Consider the following 20,446-nt stretch of genomic DNA (forward strand, 5'->3'; position numbering starts at 1 on the left):
TAGCCTGTGAATTACTCATCAAGATCTTGCCCGCTTTTAATCTGGCAGCATGGTACATTACCTCAGTGGGGACTTTCATCAGCTTCTTCTCAACTGCAAGAAGGTTTTATTGCTTAGGTCCAGACAAGCCTTGCCTTAGGCAAAGATGTGATAAGCATTTGCCCAGGGCAGCAGATGCATTGGGCAGTGACTGTGAGCAGTGACTGTAAGCATGCAGCATACTCAGCCTAAAACCAGACTAGGTAAAGCCAGGCTGCTGCTGCCACCTGTGTCACCACACCAAATGGAGTCTCATTTGACAGTGGCAGTTGAGGCTTTTCCTCCTTTTATCCTAGTGACAACAGGAGCAGCAAGACTAGATCTGCAGAACTTTCTCTTCCTTCTCTTCCCAGCTCTTCCCCATCCATCTCCTCTTTCTGCAGCCACAGCAGCCCTTCAACACTGAGAACAATCTGTTTTGCCTGCACTGCTGAGGAGCAGGTGGAACAATTCCGTGGCCAGTATTCTGAATTTACAGGTCTGCAAAGGATCACTGATTTGAAGTGTTTCAGGGGTACTTCATAGACTGTCTTAGCTGTGAGAATCCCTCCCAGCCGGAGAAGCACTCCAATGCACTCAGAGGTTGGAGGGATAGCTGCCTGAGGGAAGGTGTAGATAAAATGGAGGCTTCGAGACTGTTGTGCACTGGTATTGCCTTGAATGACAGGGCCCAAGAGGGGCTCTGGTAGATCAGTTGTTCCAGCCCACAGAGAAAACTGTGATAACAAGCATACAATATTTCTCTAGGGAAACTTACTGGTACCTTGAATGCAATGAAGGCAGGGTATTCCAAATTATTCTTGTAGTTGGAGTGCTCACATACTTTCTTTGATTTAAAGTTAGAATGTCATATTCTGGCTCTCAATGACCAAAAGTCAGAAAAATGACCAAAAGTTTAGAAGAGCTGTTCTGATAGCAATGCTAAACAGGGTGAACAGTCATGATTCTTGTGAGAGGTACAGCAGAGATTCACAATCTGCCTCAAGGCAGGATGAAAAATACACAAAGCTGATGCTTTCTTCCTAGTCTCTTTGGCTCTACTAGAACTGCAGTGCTGAAGCTGGGAGAGAAGTTTGGGATAAATTTTGATCTGCATCCTACAGGCTTTTTCAGTTTTTCTGTGTACCTGGATCAAAATATGATTATTTCAGAAATAATTCTGAAGACAGAGTGAGTCAGGTTAGGGTTGCTGCAGTGTGCTTTCAGTGTGAACTCACAGGAAAAAGCGCTATCTGTGGCTCTAATGTATTTTGTTTTTATGGCAACAGTGAAGTGCATCGTGTAAATAAGTCTCTTTTTTAGCCACTGTGAAACTGATCCAATGCCCTATCCAAAGAAAATATTATTTTAAATCACTATAACAGACATAGATTCAAAAAAATACACAGATACTAGAACTAGCAGGTTTACTCATTTCCTGACATCTACAACAACACAGAGACAATGAATTTGCCTTTAAAATCTATTTTTTGTGTGTGTTTTGCCTTCCCAAACAATGATTTTGTAAAGGTATTCCAATTTTAGCTACAGCAGACATAAATCTCTCTCATTATTTTATGCCATTGGTTACCACATTTTGATTTTCATTAAGGAGAACATTGTTGTTAAAATAATTTGTCATTCTATTATCTCAACACAGCATTCTGAAACTGAAAATATTTTATCTCTGAGAGCTACTATGGAGAATTTTCTAATAGCAACTCACCTCTAGGTCCTAAGGCACTTTCAGTTTCTCCTGGCCTTTTTTTCAACACTTTCCCAGTGCTGCATCTTAGTAGGGAGAGATCAAGCATTGAGCCTGAGTGTTCAGGCAGATTCTTTGTTCACAAATACACTAATTCATTATTCTGTGTCTTCCTAGCACACAACTCCAAATAGCAGAAAAACCAGACTAGCATCCTGGGCTTTTGAAAAGTGATGCTGTTGGTTACTTTTTCCCCTCCAGCCTGTCCTCTGTACTTCTTGTTCTCTCTGTTCTGGTTGTTTTAACATCTTAGGATCTCTGAGCCATCGCCATAACCCATCTCGTTGTACTCAGGGGTTGTTTCTCCATTGTTATGATGTCAAACAGAAATTGGGATCCTCATATCAGCTAGGGAGAATACAAGGAAGCACAGAAATACTCCAAAGACCGGAGTCAGGGAAGCCCCTGCTGTAAATCCACCAATGTGACCAAATATCATCCTTCCCAAGCTGCTCTATTGTATTTTCTTTGTGACATCCTCCAAATTTCATTATTAGCTGAAAATTGAGAAAAACCAAGCTGGAGGAGACCAATTTTGGGGATTGTTTTGTAGAGGACTTATCTTCTTGGGGTTTGTGTAGGTCTTTCATTACTAAATGATTTTCTCTCTGATTGTTAACTGTTTTCTTGCAGAAATTTAGCTTAAGAACATTTAAAAATTCCTAGGTAACTGTGAAGGTAAGAGTCCCAGTATCCCTGTTATGTTCATGACCCCTGTGATGGACTTCCAGTTCTTTGTCCCCCGCACTAGCACTGGGATGACAGAACCTGTTTGGACATTTACTTCTTTGGTGTTTGGGTGTGCGATTCTTGGCCCTTTTCATACTTCATTCAAAGGATCATGTTCCTCTTTCTTTAATTTTCTCACTAAGCTACTCAACTTGCTTTGAGAATTGTCAGTAGGAACAAGAAGGGTGGGTGCTGTTGCACAGTGCAATCATGCTCTGCTTTAAGAAGTGGGATGTGAACACAGTGAGCAGCGCTTCTGCCTGGCCTTGAAACCAGAGAAGTCTGTCAACTGTGCTTCAGCATCGTCTTGTGGAAGTGCCCCCTGCTGCCATATACAAAGACTTACAGCAGATTACAACAGGGAACTTTTAACTATATTTCGTACAGTGTCTTTCATTCTACGTGTGCTCAAAGTGCTTTACAATATACAAACAGCAATAGAAAATGTACAAAACAAATATGTCTTCAAACAGAGGAGCTGCTTTCTTCAGATGGCAAAAATGACACTTTTCCACAACACAATAGCAATAGAAATGAGCCTGTACTGGCAGAGGCATTCTGAATTCTCCCCAGCTTAAGATAACTTAATTCCAAGCATGATTGTTCTTCATGACTTTGTAATGAGTTGAACCAAACATAAATTAAGAAAATAGAGATTTAAGTGGGAGTATCAATCTAAATTTGCTCCCAAAGCCTGTTGTTGATTCTCCGCTTTGCATTCCTTTAGCAATTTTTCTTCAGCACCCTATGACATAGCTTTTAAGCAGTGCTTAGTTACATTTGGTTAAATGTGGGAAGGGGCTGTATTGGTAATTGCTTTTTATGGTTGTCAGTTGTATTTGTGAGTACTGTTAGTTTGTATCATAAAAGGAGGTATATTTTATAATTAAAAATTCAGCACTTTTGAGTGCTGCATCTGATCTGTTTTAAACACCATTAAAAGAAATGTGCGTAAATTCAGAACAATGTATTATTGAAATAAACTGTCCAGTCTTGTAGTTGTGAAAAACATGCATTTTCAGTGAGTATCAGAGACAGTGATTTTTAATGAGGGGCTTGTTTGGGGAAAAAATGATGAGTTTACTCAAAGTAGGACCCAAAGCTCATCTGAGTTAAGGTGGGCTTAAAAAGAAAGGAGGAAAAAATTTGAACAAGGGAAACAGAGGTAGGGTCAGAGGAAGGAAATGGAAAATATTTCCAGTTCCAAGGAGAGGACGAGGGCATTGGGACCTCTAGGGATGCTGGGCATGGAGAAAAAGGGAAAGAAGAACTGGGGATTGAGTGGGCAGTAGAGTGGAATGAGGATGGACTTGTTGCAGAGGCTGGTCAGAGGGCTGGTGGCTCTGGACTGGCTACAGAGTCTGAGTGTTGAGCACAGGGATTCTGTGCCGTGTTTGGGGTCTGAGTACAGTTGTTCAGAGCAGCATCCGGTTCCCACAGTCCATGAAATTCTAATTTCTTCCCATTGTGTTGGGAAACAAACTGTATATGTTCCACTTATGGCAAAAAAGGATGCATCAGAGTCCTAGAGGCCACTGCCACTTTTGTCCTGGAGCAGGTGTAATCTTCACACTGAGGCTTGGATCCTCAGTGTGGGGAGAATGTGCAGTTATGTCAGCTGAAACATAAAGTCTTGAGGTATATGGGAAGGAGGAAAATATGTTTTGAAAATTCTGTAATTACATCCTGCACTTCATATTTGAAATCTCCAGTTAGTGAGTCTTTGAAGTCTTCAGTTAAGTTCCTCTAACATGGCAGCATGAGTGTGTGCATGTGAGCATTAAGTGTAAGGAATACATCTATTTTGGTGATGATCTTTGGTGAAGAGAAGGGGACAGCAATAGGTAGTGTTAAATATCACTCTTCAGCATGGTAACTTTGATACATCTGCACCTCTTTGTGGTGCAGAGATTGGGTTATTAGCCTCTGTAACAGCACCATCTTGCACTGCAGTTCTGTTTGCTCTTGCAAACTGAGCAGGATCACATCTGCATAGGATCTTTGGCAGGGGCTCTGCCGAGGTCACTGACCTGCTGTGGAACCATGTTTGTTCAGTAAGCAATGCTTTCATACTGATGCCCCGCTAAGCCAGCACACCACAATGGCTTCCTTTGCCACCATGCAGTGTTTAGCTGTGTGTGTATGTAAGTTTAGGCTCAAAATACAAAGCACAGACGCTGGCTGGTTTTGATTGGTAGAAATTTTGTATGGAACTAGTTAGAAAACTGGGCTGTTAGCCCTCATGTGTTACCAAAGTTGTTTAGATAACTCTGCTCTGCTTAGAAATCTCTTCCGCTTCTTCACTTATTCAGTGCTAACCTAAGCAGAGCTGCAGTGTTGTTCGTCCCTGTTTTACGTGTTATGCAAGAACTTTTGTAAAGAAGCAGTTGTGTCCTGCTTGAGATGGGCTCTGTGATGGGAACAACTGCTGCAAGCCTGGCGTGTGTTGTATCTGCAGATTAAACCCAGAAGTTAATTTGTAAGCAGCCAGGCAGCTCCTCTTCACAGCAACATAGTAACTAATGAGGGCTCTCAGGGCCAAGCCCACAACAGAATGAACTCTCAAGTCAATCACTGCAGAATCCAGGGAGGCAAAAGTGCTCTGTGTCAATATGGGGCATATTTTTCTGCATTGATTTTGATGTATGTGTATGTGTTCTCCCAGCCCTTCAGCTGTGCACTATAGCCGTGCAATAGTTGCTATTTGGGACTGTAAGAGTGAATGGCATTGTCTTGTTGGTGTGATACTCTGCCTGCTTAGATGGCGAATGGGTACAGGGGAGCCCAGCTTTACAGCATCACCAAGCTGGGCTGGAGTTGGCATGGGAGCTGTATGAAGATACTAAATCAGCTTTGCACTTTACCTGCTCTTGCCAATTCCTTAGAATAAATTTGAGGGGCCCAAGGTTTATTGTCCCTTATGTTCAGATTGTTAGGACTCACACTGGGACTTTATGGCCACTTAAGCATTATAATGGTATTGCTATGTCCTTTCCCCCCAGGCCTTCTGCACTGTGGGAGAGGCATAAAAAGGCAGTGGTGCACTGGATCCCAACTCAGAGCTCACTAGATGGCTGGTATTACCACAGGATATAAATAGGCTGGAATGGAGACTGAGGGGGAGTTCAGTATAATACTGCCAGCAGCATGTTACTTACTCAACACAGTTACCAACTCCGCGGGATCAAAGCAGTTACACAGCCAGTGCAGGCTGTGCAGGAATGGAGGGGCTTTCACTCAGGCTGTGGAGTGGGGAATGGCTTTTCATGCTTAGGAACCTGTGCTGGATTCAAACTGGAAGCCTGAAGATAAAAATGTTTGGGGCCAGGCCTTGTCCTGCAAGAACTACCCAGGCTTCCACATGTTCTGCTTCAAAAGAGAGCAGGCAGACTCTTGTGTTCAAAAAAAGTTTTGGTTACAGCCCCTTGTTAGTTTAATTTTAGTTCTTATGAATTGACATATGGCAGGCATGATTTTTAATTAGAGCTTTAGCTGCGTTTTACTGGTAGGGTTGCAGAGCACTGTGGAATTTACACTAGGAAAAAAATGCTCTGTCGGTAGAGTACAAGGCTGTTTAGTAATCAGAGTGGAAAGTTAACTTTGAAACAAATTGGCAACTGATCAGATAAAATTCAAATCGGTAACATTTGTGTTGGAAACCAGCTCAGATCTGGGAAAAATGGAATCTAAGCTATTCTTTTCCTCTTGCAGAGGAGCTGACCAGTGAACACACTGTGTGCACACCAAACTTCATTGTAACACCCCCTACAAAAACAAAATGAATACTTTCATAGGGTTATCTGAGCACTTATTTGATTCCTTTTCACATCAGTGTAAAACTAAATGCTGCTTTGAAGAGAAGTTTCCTCACACATTTTACAAAACAAACAAATGTCCTTTGCCAGTCAAAAACTAAAGGTCAAAAGTTTCCCCTGTTTGTTTTTCTTCTGAATCAACAGGGTGTTAGAGAGAAATGTCAGGAGATGTTTTGCTTCTTTGCATTTGTAGCATATTCCCATCTTCCCCGTTCATTGTGTGAACTCTTTCAGGTACTGAAAGAGTTAATGGTGTGTTCAGGCCTCAACCAGCAAATGCATTTAAAGCTCAGTCCAGCACTCACATGGTTTGTATTCTTGCTCTGCTGGAGTGGTGTGTTCATGGCATCTGGTTCCCTGGCAACAGCTTTCATTGGCTCAATCAAAGCCTTTTCTTCTTAAGAAAGCTCCCACTGTGACACCCTACCACCACCACTAATCACCATCTTAACTGAGTGTTTAAGATGCAGCTGGTATGAAAAATAATGCTTGTGCATGTGAGAAGATTAAGAGGCTACCTTGCATAGTACACCTGCCCTGGAGAGTACTCTTACTCCTTGCTGTTGGGTGTACTTGAGGCATCTGCTTTCCCACTGGCAGAGATGAGGCAGCGATACACCGAGAGTCTGCTTAGAAATAATCTTTTGTTAGGCAGAAATCCATAAACCTTTGTGTCTTGTGAATAGTCATTTCCTCTTTGCGGCTGAGACGGTGGCGTTTGGGCCTCTGTGCTATTGACAAGGGGAAGAAGTGGGATGTAGGCGGTGTACAATAAAATCCATATTGTTGAAGCTGTCTTCCTTGACAAGGAGGAAGCAGGAAGAAGTCTCCCAACATGTGAATTGGAGGACAACGTCAGCAAAGAATTCATGTTAAGCTCCCTCCAGGGTTACATACATATATGGGGTTTCTGAGAATTCAGATTTTGCATAAAAGTTGAGAAAATCTCTATCACTCTCTGCCTGCGTTTCACAGAATTTGGGGTACAGAGTGATCAACAAACTCGAGTATTCGTGCTCAGGAATCATGCTTCCACTGTTAGAAATGTTGCCCTCATGATGAAATGGCTGTTAATAATGAAGTCCTGATTGACTTGGCAGCTGATAAAAATTCTTTCCTTATTTTCCTAGTCTTGTAGACTATGTTGAGGGGTGCTCTGTAACCATGAGAGGCCATTGCACTCCATAGGAATGATGCAGCTGGAGCAGAGATGTAGGTGAGGCTAAGCACAAGGAGAGACAGTGTGTGCATTGTAATCCGTGTGCTACAGTGGTTACTTGTTTACCAGACAAAGCACACAGGCCAGACAACCCCCTCCCTTGCTTATCTCTGTGCTATTGGGCAGGAGAGTGAACAGGGATTTAAGAATGTGGGCTGGAGAGCAGACATCTTCAGCAGCGTGGCTTTAGTCATGAAATACCATGCCAGAGAATATTACACTGATTTTGTGTCTGCTTTGGTTAGGTTTTAAGGTAAACTGCAGTCTCCTGATGGAGCTCTTTGCTATTTTAAATCATCCCTTGTTTGAAAACAGTAAGTGAACATTAGAAACTTGGAAGAGGCGAGAAGGAAGCCTTGTCTTGTGAGACACGTTGTTGTATTTGGCACAGAGAGACTGTGGCAATATGTGCCTGAGAAAGGAGATAGGGAGGACAGACTTGTGGTTAAGCTACTATATTGAGACTTGAAATTTGGGTGTAGCCTCCACCTCTGTGTGGCCTTAGGGAAGTCTGTCATAGGCAAAACAGACATTTACCAAGGGCAGGCAAACCAGAAGTGAAGCTGTGGTGACTCCTCTGGCTGAGGCAGAGCCCAGGGGAGCTGCCTTGGTAGGTGCTGCTGCCAGGGTGAAGCAGAGCCAGCAGGGGAACGCCTGACTGCTGCAGCCCTTTCATTTTTTCAGAGGCAGCTGGAGCAGCAAGTGCAACTGAGCAAGGCTCAGTCCCCAGCTCTCATTCCTATTTCTGCCCAGCCTTTCCCTGTGGCCAAAGTGTTCTGGAAGTGCAAGTGTGAGAGCAGAGCTACTGTGATTTGGGTCAGAGTGGGGGGACATGTAAGTCTCTAGTCAATCTCCAACTCTGATTAATTACAGGCACCATAGAAGAGTAATAACAGCAAGGCTAAGATGACTGTTCTCCAAAATTCACTCTGCAACTCAAACAATTAATTTCTGAGCCAGCACTGGGTCTTCATATTAATAGATTTTCTGAGATTATGTCTAGGTATTTTGTAAGCCCAGCACTAGGCTGGCACTCGCCCCTTGTATTGGGACAGCAAAACTCACACAGAGGAGAAGCCCAGAGCTTGTTCTGTCTTGACTTTCACGTGTCCAATTCACCCTCAGTCCAACTCCAGAGTCTTTGCTTGGGGTACCTTTGCTTCCTGTGTCAACACTGCTACAGCCCCAAGTATCCTGACTCCCCCAGATACCACAGGAATACAGCAGGGGACAGGAATGCAAAAACATCACACAGGCCCCAATAGCTGCACAATTTGCAAAGTGGGAATAATTCTTGCTTCATTCACTAGTTTCTTAAAAATATAACTCCTAATATATGAGAGATACTTACTAGCAACGTGACTAAAAGCTTCCCTGAAAGGCCTATGGTTTTAAACATCAGATATATATTAAAGGAAGAAATTCAAAAGCTGAAAGTAGAAATCACGGCAGCAAAAAATAACATTCTGAACGTGGTAAGCCTGCTTTCTTCAGTCATTTGTAGCCTTTAATTAAATTTATTTAAACTTATTAACAGCTGTTCAGTAAAAAAAAGGAGACCATGGCAGGTATTAGAACTGTAAAACAACCTGTTTAGAACATTTAATATTATTAATGATTTGGTACATTTGTTTTGGAGACTGAGTGCGGGGAGTGTTGTTGCTTCCTCCTTCTCAGAATGTTTCCAAAGACCAGGGAAGTGCGTGTATATGTGTGAGGAGCTACACTTTTTCTGCTGCACTGACAATCTTGACCTTTTGACTAATTTATGGGCCTCAAGGTAGGCAATAAAAATGTGACTTCAGAGGGGTTATTGGTAGGTTTCACTGCTCTGGTGAAACTCAGATTTGCTTTGGTTTAGATATGATTTCAAAAAACATTTATTTGTACTGGTTTACCATAAACTCTGGAACAAAGGACTTTTGGGAATCACCTTCAAATATAAAGGGACAGGGAACTTCCATTGCTTAGGGGTTTCCCCTGGCCATACAGATGGATAGCTGAAAATATGTAAAGTTGGCAAAGTGCAGAAGGACCAGTGTGTTGTCTCAGTCCTCTCCATCACATAAACTGAGCACTGAGCAGGTACTTCTGTAAAGAAATCTGAGGCTTTTTCTTTCACACAGCGAGATATACATTTAAGTAAGATAAAATGTTCTTAATTTGCACATAGAAGGTATTTGAGTATACAGAACAGACTCTTGCTATAAGGATGATGATTGAAAGGAGATTGTTTTGTTCCCTAATTCACTGGGTAAAATTATTTTAATGTAGAGTTTGTGTTATTTTATTTCCTACTTTTTAGATTATCAGAGTGCTCTCAAGGAGCCTTTCCTTCTAATGACAGTCTGTACACATGTGCTTAATTATGTTATCAAAGTGTCTAGTGGATAAACAGCACAACTTCTTCTTTCAAAAAAAAGATCAGAGGGGTAAACGTGAGGTGCACATACAACTGCAAACCTCTGAGATAGGATGTAAATGCTGGCTTTCTGGCTGCTGTTTTCTGCAGGAGTGAATTTTGCCCTAAGTAAATCTAGAACAGGGTCATATAATATATCGGTCTGGAGTCACAGTAGTAGATTTATGTTATACCGGTGAATAGGGCTGTGTCTCTGGCACTGCTGCCTAACCTCTAGCAGAAGTTGTGTGGTGTGAATAAAGGCCAGAGGCCTGTTGTAAAAATGATGATTTAGGTGGTTGATTGGGACTCTAGAGATCTGGTTGCTTTTCCTGCCTCTTTTCTACTTTTCTTTAGAAGGTAACTCAATCTTACTCTTTAAGCTAGGGATAATATTTCCTCACCTCACAGGGACATTTTGGGAATAAATGTGTTAACTAGTGCAAAGCATTCAGGGCTCTGGGCCTGAACAGCAGAGAAGCAGCAGCACAGAATGGGAAAGTATCATTGCTCATGCAGTGTTGCGATAGTTTGTAGGAGATGAAGCCAGAGGCCCACGCTGAAGAGCTGAGATGAAAAAGAATATTGAAGAGCTGCTTTGTATGCAGAGCATTGTCAGGCCTGTGCCTGGAGTGAAGCAGAGCTCTTGCCAAAAAAATGAATGTGGGGGCAATACCTGGTCAGAGACTGAAGCAGTATATTATACCACACAACCCCGAGGCAGAAGAAGGTTGCATTAGGCAACCTTTGCTTTGCTGTTTCATGATACTTGAGAGCTTTGCTTTTCAGCCTTTGATTGTTTAGTTTTAAACAACATAGTTTTTAGCATGGAACTGATGATATAGATCTTTCAGTGCACCTGGAGCTTTACAGGAAAGTGTGCAGATAAGGTCTCAACCCCTTAAATCTTATAGACTGGGGCCTTTTTCTTCTCTCAGAGACCTCATTAGATTAAGTAATCTAAGGAATTCTGGTTTTACAGCAGTGACCCATAATTCAGCACTGGTTTAGGCATAAATCTGCAATATGCTTCCATGGAGTTTCAAACTGCAGAAATGCCCTTTTTTTCAGTGGTTGTTGCTTTGCATACCTTCATCCTGTAGCACCTTTCACCCAGCAGGGATTCTATGGCCTTTTTACTGACTGGCACCCACCAAATTAGCAATGAGCAGAAACAGGATTACCACTCCTACTTTTAAAACTTCTAGTATGTGTCTTTGTAAGCTCCACAGCATCACTAAGCTGTATTGTTGTAGCGAAACAAAATCAATTTCCTCCTGGGTCCTTGGGCAAAGATTGGTGAATTAACTTTAGGCACAGAAAAAAAATCACACATTTTCTTTTTTTTTAAAGGAAGATTTTATATTATCTAAAACTTCTTTACTTTTGGATGCTCTGTGTGTCTGAATTTTTTTAAAACATTTCCTTTCCAGAATATCCAGCCTGCTGTAAAGAAAACATGTTTCAGTCCCAGAAACATTATTTATGAGCGCATCAACAACTTCACACAGGAATACTTAATAAACCCACAAGCACTTCAGAATGGCTAAGCCCTGCTCACTGCTCAGCAGTGTACAGACAAGCCAGGAGAAGCAATAGGGCCGTAGCAGACTAGATCACAAATGGGGGGCTGCCCTGGGGAATGGACCTGGTGCCCTCTAGAACTGGACATCATGCTGGAACTTTTCCATTCTGCTCTTTAGAAAGCAGCAGGAATCAATGCTTTCACACTAGGAATCAATTAAAGGAACCCAAATTATTACCATTTGAATAAACAATTACTCCTTTTTCACCCTCACAGAAGCTTGTTACTGATGAACTAAAAGCCAGAACTAATTAAATGATCTGATCACACAAATCATATCAGAAGGGTTTCATCTGGTTTAATTAATTCTTGCCAGAAATCGCTGCTACGTTTAACACATGCTGAATGAATTTTTTTTTATTAATTTTTTTAACAATTTCCATTTATATCTGTTTCTAGTACTGCTGGGATTCTCCCTTTCTGCAGATAAAGTGGGAGTGTTTACAGAAGCCTTACTGTCGGGGAGTTTTTTAACCCTAGAGACAGACAGTAGGCAAATACCTTGTAAATCAGGAAAAGGGACATTTACACCTGCATCTAAGAGGGGTTTTTTTAGCTACAAAAGGAGACAAATAAGATACCTGCTGTTTTGTCCACTCTCCTGGTTAACTCTTAAATTGCTGGTGACAAATGCTCTGATGAGAATGCAGTGGTTATCACTAGGAAGAGCACAAGGCAGCTCTATCAGCACTGTGCAATCTTCAGTAGCTTTTTTCTCCCAGCACATGAAATGTGGACAGGTTATGTTGGTCATTTCTAGGCAGCTTGACCACAGGGCATTTCTTTGTCAAGCAGAACAGGCCTTAGTCTGATTTTCTGAACCAGGCAGCAAATGTTTGCACCTGGGGCTTGGTCTCAAGGCTTGAGAGCGCTCAGATCTAAGCACAGGGTCTGCAGCCCTGCAAACACATCCCTGTATCAGAAGAGTGTTTCTGCAGAACACGAGCTTCTATCTGCTTTTGTCTGCTGTAGGACAGCTTATGTGCTTTGGCTTTTGGTAGATGTTAATGGAAAAGGCTCTTCCTCGTGAGGTATCTTGGAAAAAAACTTGCAGGAATGTTCCTGTGTTCTGGGACTGGTGTCTGGGTCTCTGAAATTAGAGGTTTGGATTCAAGACAGTTCTGTGATGCACCTCTTGATCTCCTACTACTGTATATGTCTGTGTCCACACAAGGGTAGGAAGAGCCCAGTGTTTATCTTTGTAGGCTTCAATTTCTGTATTTATTTCTCAATTGATGATGTATTTATTGCTCAGACAAAACTTCCAATCAAGAGGCTGCAAGTGATCACAGAACAAGTCCTCACATGCTGTAGATGCGCAGTAATTGTAGTACTAGGATTTGCCCTTCAGTTGTATTTGCAGGACAGCACTGTGCAAACTGGCTACAGAAATTCCTACCAACATGAGGACAAAGGCTTGCTCTAGGGACTGCTGCTTTGGATGTTAAGACCAGAAAAAATATGAGAATAGTATTATTTTCCATCTGACTTTCATGAGGACAAGTGACAGGCTTTAAAGTTTAAAATAGCACTATTAAAGCAGTATGAAAATGTACATATTCAAGATATGTCAGTAAGATGGGACATTGTCACAGAATAATGGGTGCTAGCTGCTTGGCATTCAAAGTAGGACAAAAAAGAGGGAGAGGCTAATATAATTCTGTTTCCTAGGGAGCAGAGAACGAGAAATAAATAGAGAAAAGGGCCAATGCAACACTTCTGAGTATATCCCTTCCATGACAGGGAGTGTTTGAGCAGGGTTCTCTATGGCCCTGCGTTTGTGCCGTAGCTGACACTCTCTGCCATCCTATCCCCGCCAGAAAACCACTTAACTGAGACAGAAGCAGAGCTGTCTACTAGGCTCTTATGCCTCTCCATCTTAGCAAATGTGGTCAGCCTTTTGAAAAGCAGGGCCTGAGAAACCTTCCCCATGCCCTCACTGGGCTTGGGGCAGGTCAGCTGTGAGAGCTGCCTTGCTCCAGCTGGCAGAGCTGGAGCACTTGGCTGCTATGTGGCTGTGACACAAGGAAACTGCTGAGCTTTGAGAGAGGCCTTGTCTCCCTGGGAGGTGGCTTGCCTCTTTCCCTGCCCCCTCTGGTCATGTATGTGCTCCTCTACTCTGTCCCCTATTGGTGTTGACTTTGTAAATTGTGGTAATAGCAGTGCCTAGAGCTCTTCCTCCCCTGGGGGATCACAGAAGTGCACAAAGGTGCTGTGGGATGGTCTGTGGGCTCAGTGCTGGGGGTGGAGGGAGCATTCCCATGGCAGTCTCTGAGGACAGAAGTTGTGAATTGAGTAGAGGCAAGGCCTGAGGAGGAGACCAGCTGTCTCCTGGGAAATGTTGCTGTTGACACTCCCCTTGTCCTCAGTCCCTGCAGCTTCCATACAGACCAGTCTTGCCTTGCAAAAAAGAAGGCTTCAGACTCTGTCCTGTGGTCATGTGCCCTATTCCCCAAATGTTTGCGCTCTGCCTTTGAGATAGCACAGGCTCTGTATGCTATGGCCATATTGGGGCATCACTCCAACAGCACAGTTAAGGTTGTGTTTGCTCATTCCTTAACTCTTTATTTACTGGTTTCCAAGGGAATAGCTAGGATTGACATTCTAGAAAGGCACTACATGCTCCTGGCAATCTTCATGAATTTCTTTGTCAGCAAACTTAATACTTTTGAAAATTTATGAGAGGAATACAACTTTTTGAGCATTCACATTGATGACATCAATTTACAAGTCAGAAATTCCATTACCCTGAAGATGCTGCTGGACTGAAGTATGACTAAGTGCTCCTTCACAGCCTGGGCACTTCACCACACTTAACTGGTGACAGAGACAGCACTTTGCTATGAATATTCTGTTAAAAAAGCAGTGTGAGGAATTCCAGAGCAACACCTGCCTGGACTGGGGCAGGCAGTCACCTTCACCTTCCACGGACTCTGGGATGGGTGTCTATGAGCCAGCCCAGTCCACAAGCCAGGCCCTTGCATTAGCCAGCAGACAGGGCCAGTCAGCATGAGCACGGGCCTGACAGGCACAGAAGCATGCCTTCACACCAGTTTTCTTTCTGGTCAGCCTGAAACACAAGAAAAACAAATGTACATGCAGCTGCATCTGTGTGTCCACAAGCTTCTCACATTTCAGTCCCTACAGTTTTCATTGCTCTTTCTCTGCTCTCCACAAACTCTTTTACCTACATGCCATTTTTAATCTCATTAAGAAAAATGTTCAGCTTTCTGCCTTGTGTCCCTTACTACCAGGTCTACATGGTACAAGTGAAGTGGGTTAGACTTTTACAGTGATGTGGGGCAAGCTATAGGTAAAACTGACTCCTGTGTCTCTTGAACTCCCTGTGGTTCCAAAGCCAAGATATCTGCCTTCACCTGTCAGCATTAGTCCATCTCTTAGTCTCCCTCTTAATTCCAGCTGAACCTTATAAGGTTGCATAATGTTTTTCAATCTTTATGGATGTGTTTCAAATTCAAATTTGGGGTTACTTCATGTAAAAAGCATTTTACCAAAGCATTCAGACATTTTCCCCTTTATTTTCTTCTTCAATTGAAGCAGTCACAGTTAACTGAAAAATTGTTTTGCCTAATTCAAATCCATATTTTTGGGGTGCATGGGGAAGTAGTGCCCTTCCTGCTTGCTCTGCTGCTGAATTATTTAATCACTTCATTAGTGATATTTTAATGATATACCCAAGTAGTTGTTTTGGTTTGATTTTTAAATTTCATTGCAGATAAATATTTTCCTTTTATGAACAAGATAGTTTCTTCAGTGTCTGGTTTTCATTTTTAGGGAATAGTCAGCCAACTAACAATCTTACTGGCCAGCACTGATTCTGCTCAGCTGGAGATGTTTTGCAGTATGTGCTATCACACAGACCCCACATGGCAACACTTTGTACAACAACCAAAAAAAGACAGGGAGAAGAGGGCATGTGACAGTAAATCCCATCATCTGAAGAGTCCCCAGAGACTCTTCAGAAAAGGGAACATTCCTTATGCATGTTACACAAAAGCCCAAAAGGTGATGAGTGACACTTCCCACTTTCATTTCTTTGGGAAGATTTGGTGTCATCACATATGTCTCTACTTTGCCACTAGTGTTTGACTATTTCCTCCTAGAAAGTAAAGTGCCAGCTCACTCTTTGCTATTCTCTGTCTCTTAATGATCAATTATTTTTAATTGGAACCTCTTGCATTGTGCCCAATCTTAAGAGGTCCCCAGCAAGATCAGGGCTCCAACAAGATGGGAACAGTACCAACACATATGTGGGGACAATAGAGACCTTTTTTTGTCCCAAAGAGCATGAGCCTATTTAGAGAAGGGCAGAAAAAGAAATGGAGGTAAGGATGATTGGAAGAATTTGCAGACTATGGGCAAATTTGGGAAAAGTATGACTGTCTCCTGACTTCTAGTCTGGTGCCCTGTCTGCTGGCACACACGGCTTCTCATTTACTAATAAAAATGTCATTGTATGTGCAGAATTAACATTAAAGGATAAATAAAATAGTCTGGTATTGCTACAAAGAACTTTATCAGCTAAGTAAGATGCAGCCAGGGATGATGTGAGAAGCGAACATTGTGGAAATAACAGTTCTCATGACACAGTTTTCCATTGGCTTATTTTTATGTATATAACTTGTTATTTCATCTTTAATGTCTGTTTTCAACTAATGTATTACATCTTAGTGCTATAGCGAAATGCTGACCAAAGGACACTTCATTAACAAAGCTTTAATGAAAATTGATAGCAAAATGGAAGAGTCATTTAAGTGAAATTACTGAGTTTCTTGAAATTGTTTTCTGAAACATTTATTTTCAGTTCTCATGTTGAGAGGTTTTGATAAAGATTCAATTCAGAATTCAGTGCAGGAAGATCTTTGCTTGAGGAAAATGAAGGACACGGAATTAAAGCATTAACTTTGTTTATGTTGCCTTTATTTATTGAAGTGGAAGAGTCTTAAGAACTCTCAAAGACAGAAAACTAGATGCTTGTCTGTGGGCAATGATGCAAAGTTCTGTGCCTTCATAACTGCAAAACCATCCACAGGTTAATTAGTCTTTGCAGATCAGGGATTTCTTACCAGAAAAGACAGTTGGTGGCTCAAAGAAACTGTAAAGCACAGACTTTTAAATCTTACAGCGCTCAAATGCCGGACTTAGAGATTTAGCCTACCATAAAAGCAGAAAGCTGCCGTGAGGTTTGGGCTGAGCTCTGGAAAGCCAGCCCACCTCCTCCCCGTTTGGGGAGCAGTACGGTTCAGGCACAGGCGCTGCTGGGTCCCCTCGTACACGGCTGCGGTTCGGTCTCTGCTTCCCGTGGTCGCTCTGAGCTGCTTTAGAGAGGCCAGATCTGCCTTCGTCTGCTTTGTGCCGGAATTCTTTAACCGTCGTGAGAGTTGTTTCTGCAAATCCAATAGCTGATTTATTATCTTCAGAGAGCAGAATGTGTAAAGAAAAACAGTATGAGTAAATCCTCTCTCTAGAAGGGCTTTCTATCCACTCTCCTAATCCCGCTTGGTTCCAGCCTGGTATGCATAGCTGTGGAAGGGTGTCAAATGACATCCCTTTTACTGGCTGTTGGCCCTAATGGAATGCTTCTTTGCACATCTCGTAAAGTAAGGGCAGGAAATACTGCCTGAGATTTCTACATTTTGCCGTTAATTAAAAAATAAAATTAAAATTTCAGAGGCAAGAGCATGACAAATAATAAATGCTCTTTTCATCATGGATTAGATAAAAAAGATTCCATCTTTACATTTTAATTTTTTACCCTTTCTAAAGACTGACTTGCTTTAGATAATCAAAGCTGGCTTTGAACTAACACGCAGAAAAAATCTTTTTTTTTTCTTTAAAAATAGCCCTATAGATATATATACATATCACAGCCTTTCATTCCTTTTATAGACAGTTTCATTTTCTGGGAGAATGTGAAAGTTCTGAGCAATCCGGAGCTCACACAGGCACCACAACAAACACAGGGAATGAGGACCAGCCACACTACTGCAATTAACACCGGTGTTTAATTAGCAGACAGCTGCATTGGGCAAGGGCTTTTTGATTTTCTCTCTTCACTGGGCTTTTGATGAGAGATTTACCTACAGTTGTAACTTCTAGTTGTTACACTCACAGGCACTATGCTAGATGTGCTCGCACACACACACATACATGGAAAATCTGTGGAAGGAAGTGATCTGATCTGTGTTTTAGGTAAATATTTTTGGAAGTAGTTTCCTTTGACTGTCTTCCATGAAAAATATATAAGTTACATTTTTGTTTGCTGGGGAGGGTAAGCTATAAATTAGTGTATGCTTTGGTGCTTTTAGGAATATCAGACTGTGGGACAGAGGTATTTATACAAACTCTATTATATCCCTATAATATACAGAAGTGTCAATGCTCCAATTTATAGACAAGGAATTAGAGACAGAGACAAGATTTTTTTACATGTGCACCTGGAAATTTAAATATTTATGAAAAGTGATTTCCATGTAACTTGCCTCCATTTTTAGCTGCCTGAATACTACTGGAAGACTGGCTGTATGTGATCTGGCCACCATCTGTGATTGTGCAGGTAATCAAGCACTTGTCTTTCAAATCTTAGATTAGTGCCTACTTGCTAGAACACCTTTTTGTGTCCATCTGGGCCAGGTAACATGTTTTTCTTCTACTGTAGCTCCTGGCAGAATTCCCTATTCACCACAAGCTTTTTCAAGTCCCTCGGAGTGTTAGCCTAAGGAAAAGGACAGCATAGTGGCAATAATCTATCTCCTTGCCTGCCCCGAGAATGACTTTGCCTTTCTGCAGACTGGTCTAAGAACAATGTTAGAACTGTAGTAGCTTTAGTAAAGCTCAAAGTAGGGTAGAATGGGGCCTCTTTTTTTTTTTCCTCTTTCTAGATGTCACCCTGACCTTTGGGATTGAAGTTTTAATGGCAAGGTTATAGCTACCTTGGTAGCCACATGACAAGACTAATTTCCAAGATCTGTGCAGCCAAATTCTACTCACATAGGCTACTCCTCTAGGCAGCAGACTCAGATTTTCCATGTGTATTTGTAAGGATAACATGCTCAAGTGAAGGGTTGCCTATTACCAAGCCAAGTTGTGATACAGCTGGGGCAGCCAAGATGAACAAGTTGTTGCAATCAGGATTTCTTTACTAATATGGATTAGTGATCTCCTCCAATTTACACTTGTTATTTTAAAATGTGCTCTAGGTCCTGCTTATTCCTGCTTTTTGTTCATATTCTGATTTATCCCAGTCCCATAGTTTCCTGGTGTGGGTAGGCTGGCTGTACAGAAGGGAGCAGGTGATGCAGAGGAAGGAGTATGCGCTCATGACCCTGTCTGGGGCTGTCCTGGCTTCATTCAGTCAAATCTCATCTGGCTGCAGCTGTGGTAACATTGTGCTTGAAACTGGTGTTTACCTGAGTTAGGAGAAAGTGCTGCCTGTGCCTTACTTCCACTGATCCAGTTTTGAGACAAGCAGCCTTGGCCCTTGGGTTTAGACAGTGTCCAAACCCTCCCCTTACCTCCCTTCTCTGACTGCAGCACAAACTGGTTGTCTGAGCAGTGTTAAACTCTGATGTGCATATTTTAGTTTTACGGTTTGGGCATCACTTTAGTCAAAATGAGTTGATTCTAAGCGGGGCATTTGGGAATTTGCCATGACTGTATTTATTCCCCCAATCCTATATTATTTGTGCATTTTTTCTGCCAAAACCACACACATGTTGGCATGAAACAATTATCCTGGTTTATATAGGGCAGGCTTGGCAATAGTCTTCCTCAATGAACAGTTAGAGTGCTGAAGATTCAGTGTCATCTTTTCCTCTCCAATCAAGTGGTTAAATTTCTTTCTGTTGGATTCATGGTTTTAAAATTAAAAGGAGTAGAAGGCATGTATGAAGTGTGTACAAAGTACCTGTAAAGTCTGGAAGGAAATGAGAATGAGATGAAGAAAAAAAGAGGCTATTTGAAATGCAGGCTAGTAATTTGGCTTCTAAACCCATGTGAAATTATAAGTAATGTTTATTGTTGCCAGTTGGTGAATACAGGGATGTGTGGTTTTTACTTGCATGCAAAGTAAAAATTGGTTGCGGGTGAAGTACTTAGACAAAAACATTCAATCGTCAGTGTGGGTATTCCACCAAAAATAAACCCAAACAAACATTGACGTATTATAAAAGCACTTTTTTTCTGTGGAGACAAACATTCAGTTGCTGCTGCTATTCATGAGCTCTAGAACTGTTGAAGCCTCCTCTTTTATTTGCCTGAAACAATAATCCTTCATTTTAGAAAGTTAACAAAGGTCTTTGAAACTGAAGAACCAGTGTGTCTATAGTTTTCATGAGAATATAGAACATGGTGTGCACTTACAGGGATATGGATCAATGATAACTATTACTTGCTAAGTTCTTGTGAAACAAAACTGCATAGACAAGAGACAAAGGTAAAGGTGAGGCAACCTTTCTTAAAACTTAAAAAAAATTAAGTAGACTTAAACATTAGTCAGAGAAAACTGTTTTGCAGTGATTAGCAAAGGCTTATTTTTCATCCTTTTTTCCAGAGAGCTTCACAAAGATTTTTTTAATTGTAGTCTATTATGAAAGTAACTGCTACTTTGTTATCAAAATAGTGATAGGCATTTTTATTCCAGGAGGCCAGACACTATCACTACTTGAAATTCTCCGAATTGTTTCCACTGTGAGCAAATTCAGCCTTGATGTGAGTCACATCTGCTTAAAAGTAAATACTAGTTGCTTCTACTTTACATCACCATCAAATTTCACCTACAATTCCAAATTCTAAAAATTATTTTAAATCCCAGGATTTGGATAGTTCATGCTGCAGTAAGGAGTGATTGCATGTTTAGCAATGCAGCTGTGGCTGCACAGCACAGGGGTGACAG

The sequence above is a fragment of the Geospiza fortis genome, unplaced genomic scaffold (assembly GCF_000277835.1).
Source record: "Geospiza fortis unplaced genomic scaffold, GeoFor_1.0 scaffold112, whole genome shotgun sequence".
Classification (NCBI taxonomy): Eukaryota; Metazoa; Chordata; class Aves; order Passeriformes; family Thraupidae; genus Geospiza; species Geospiza fortis.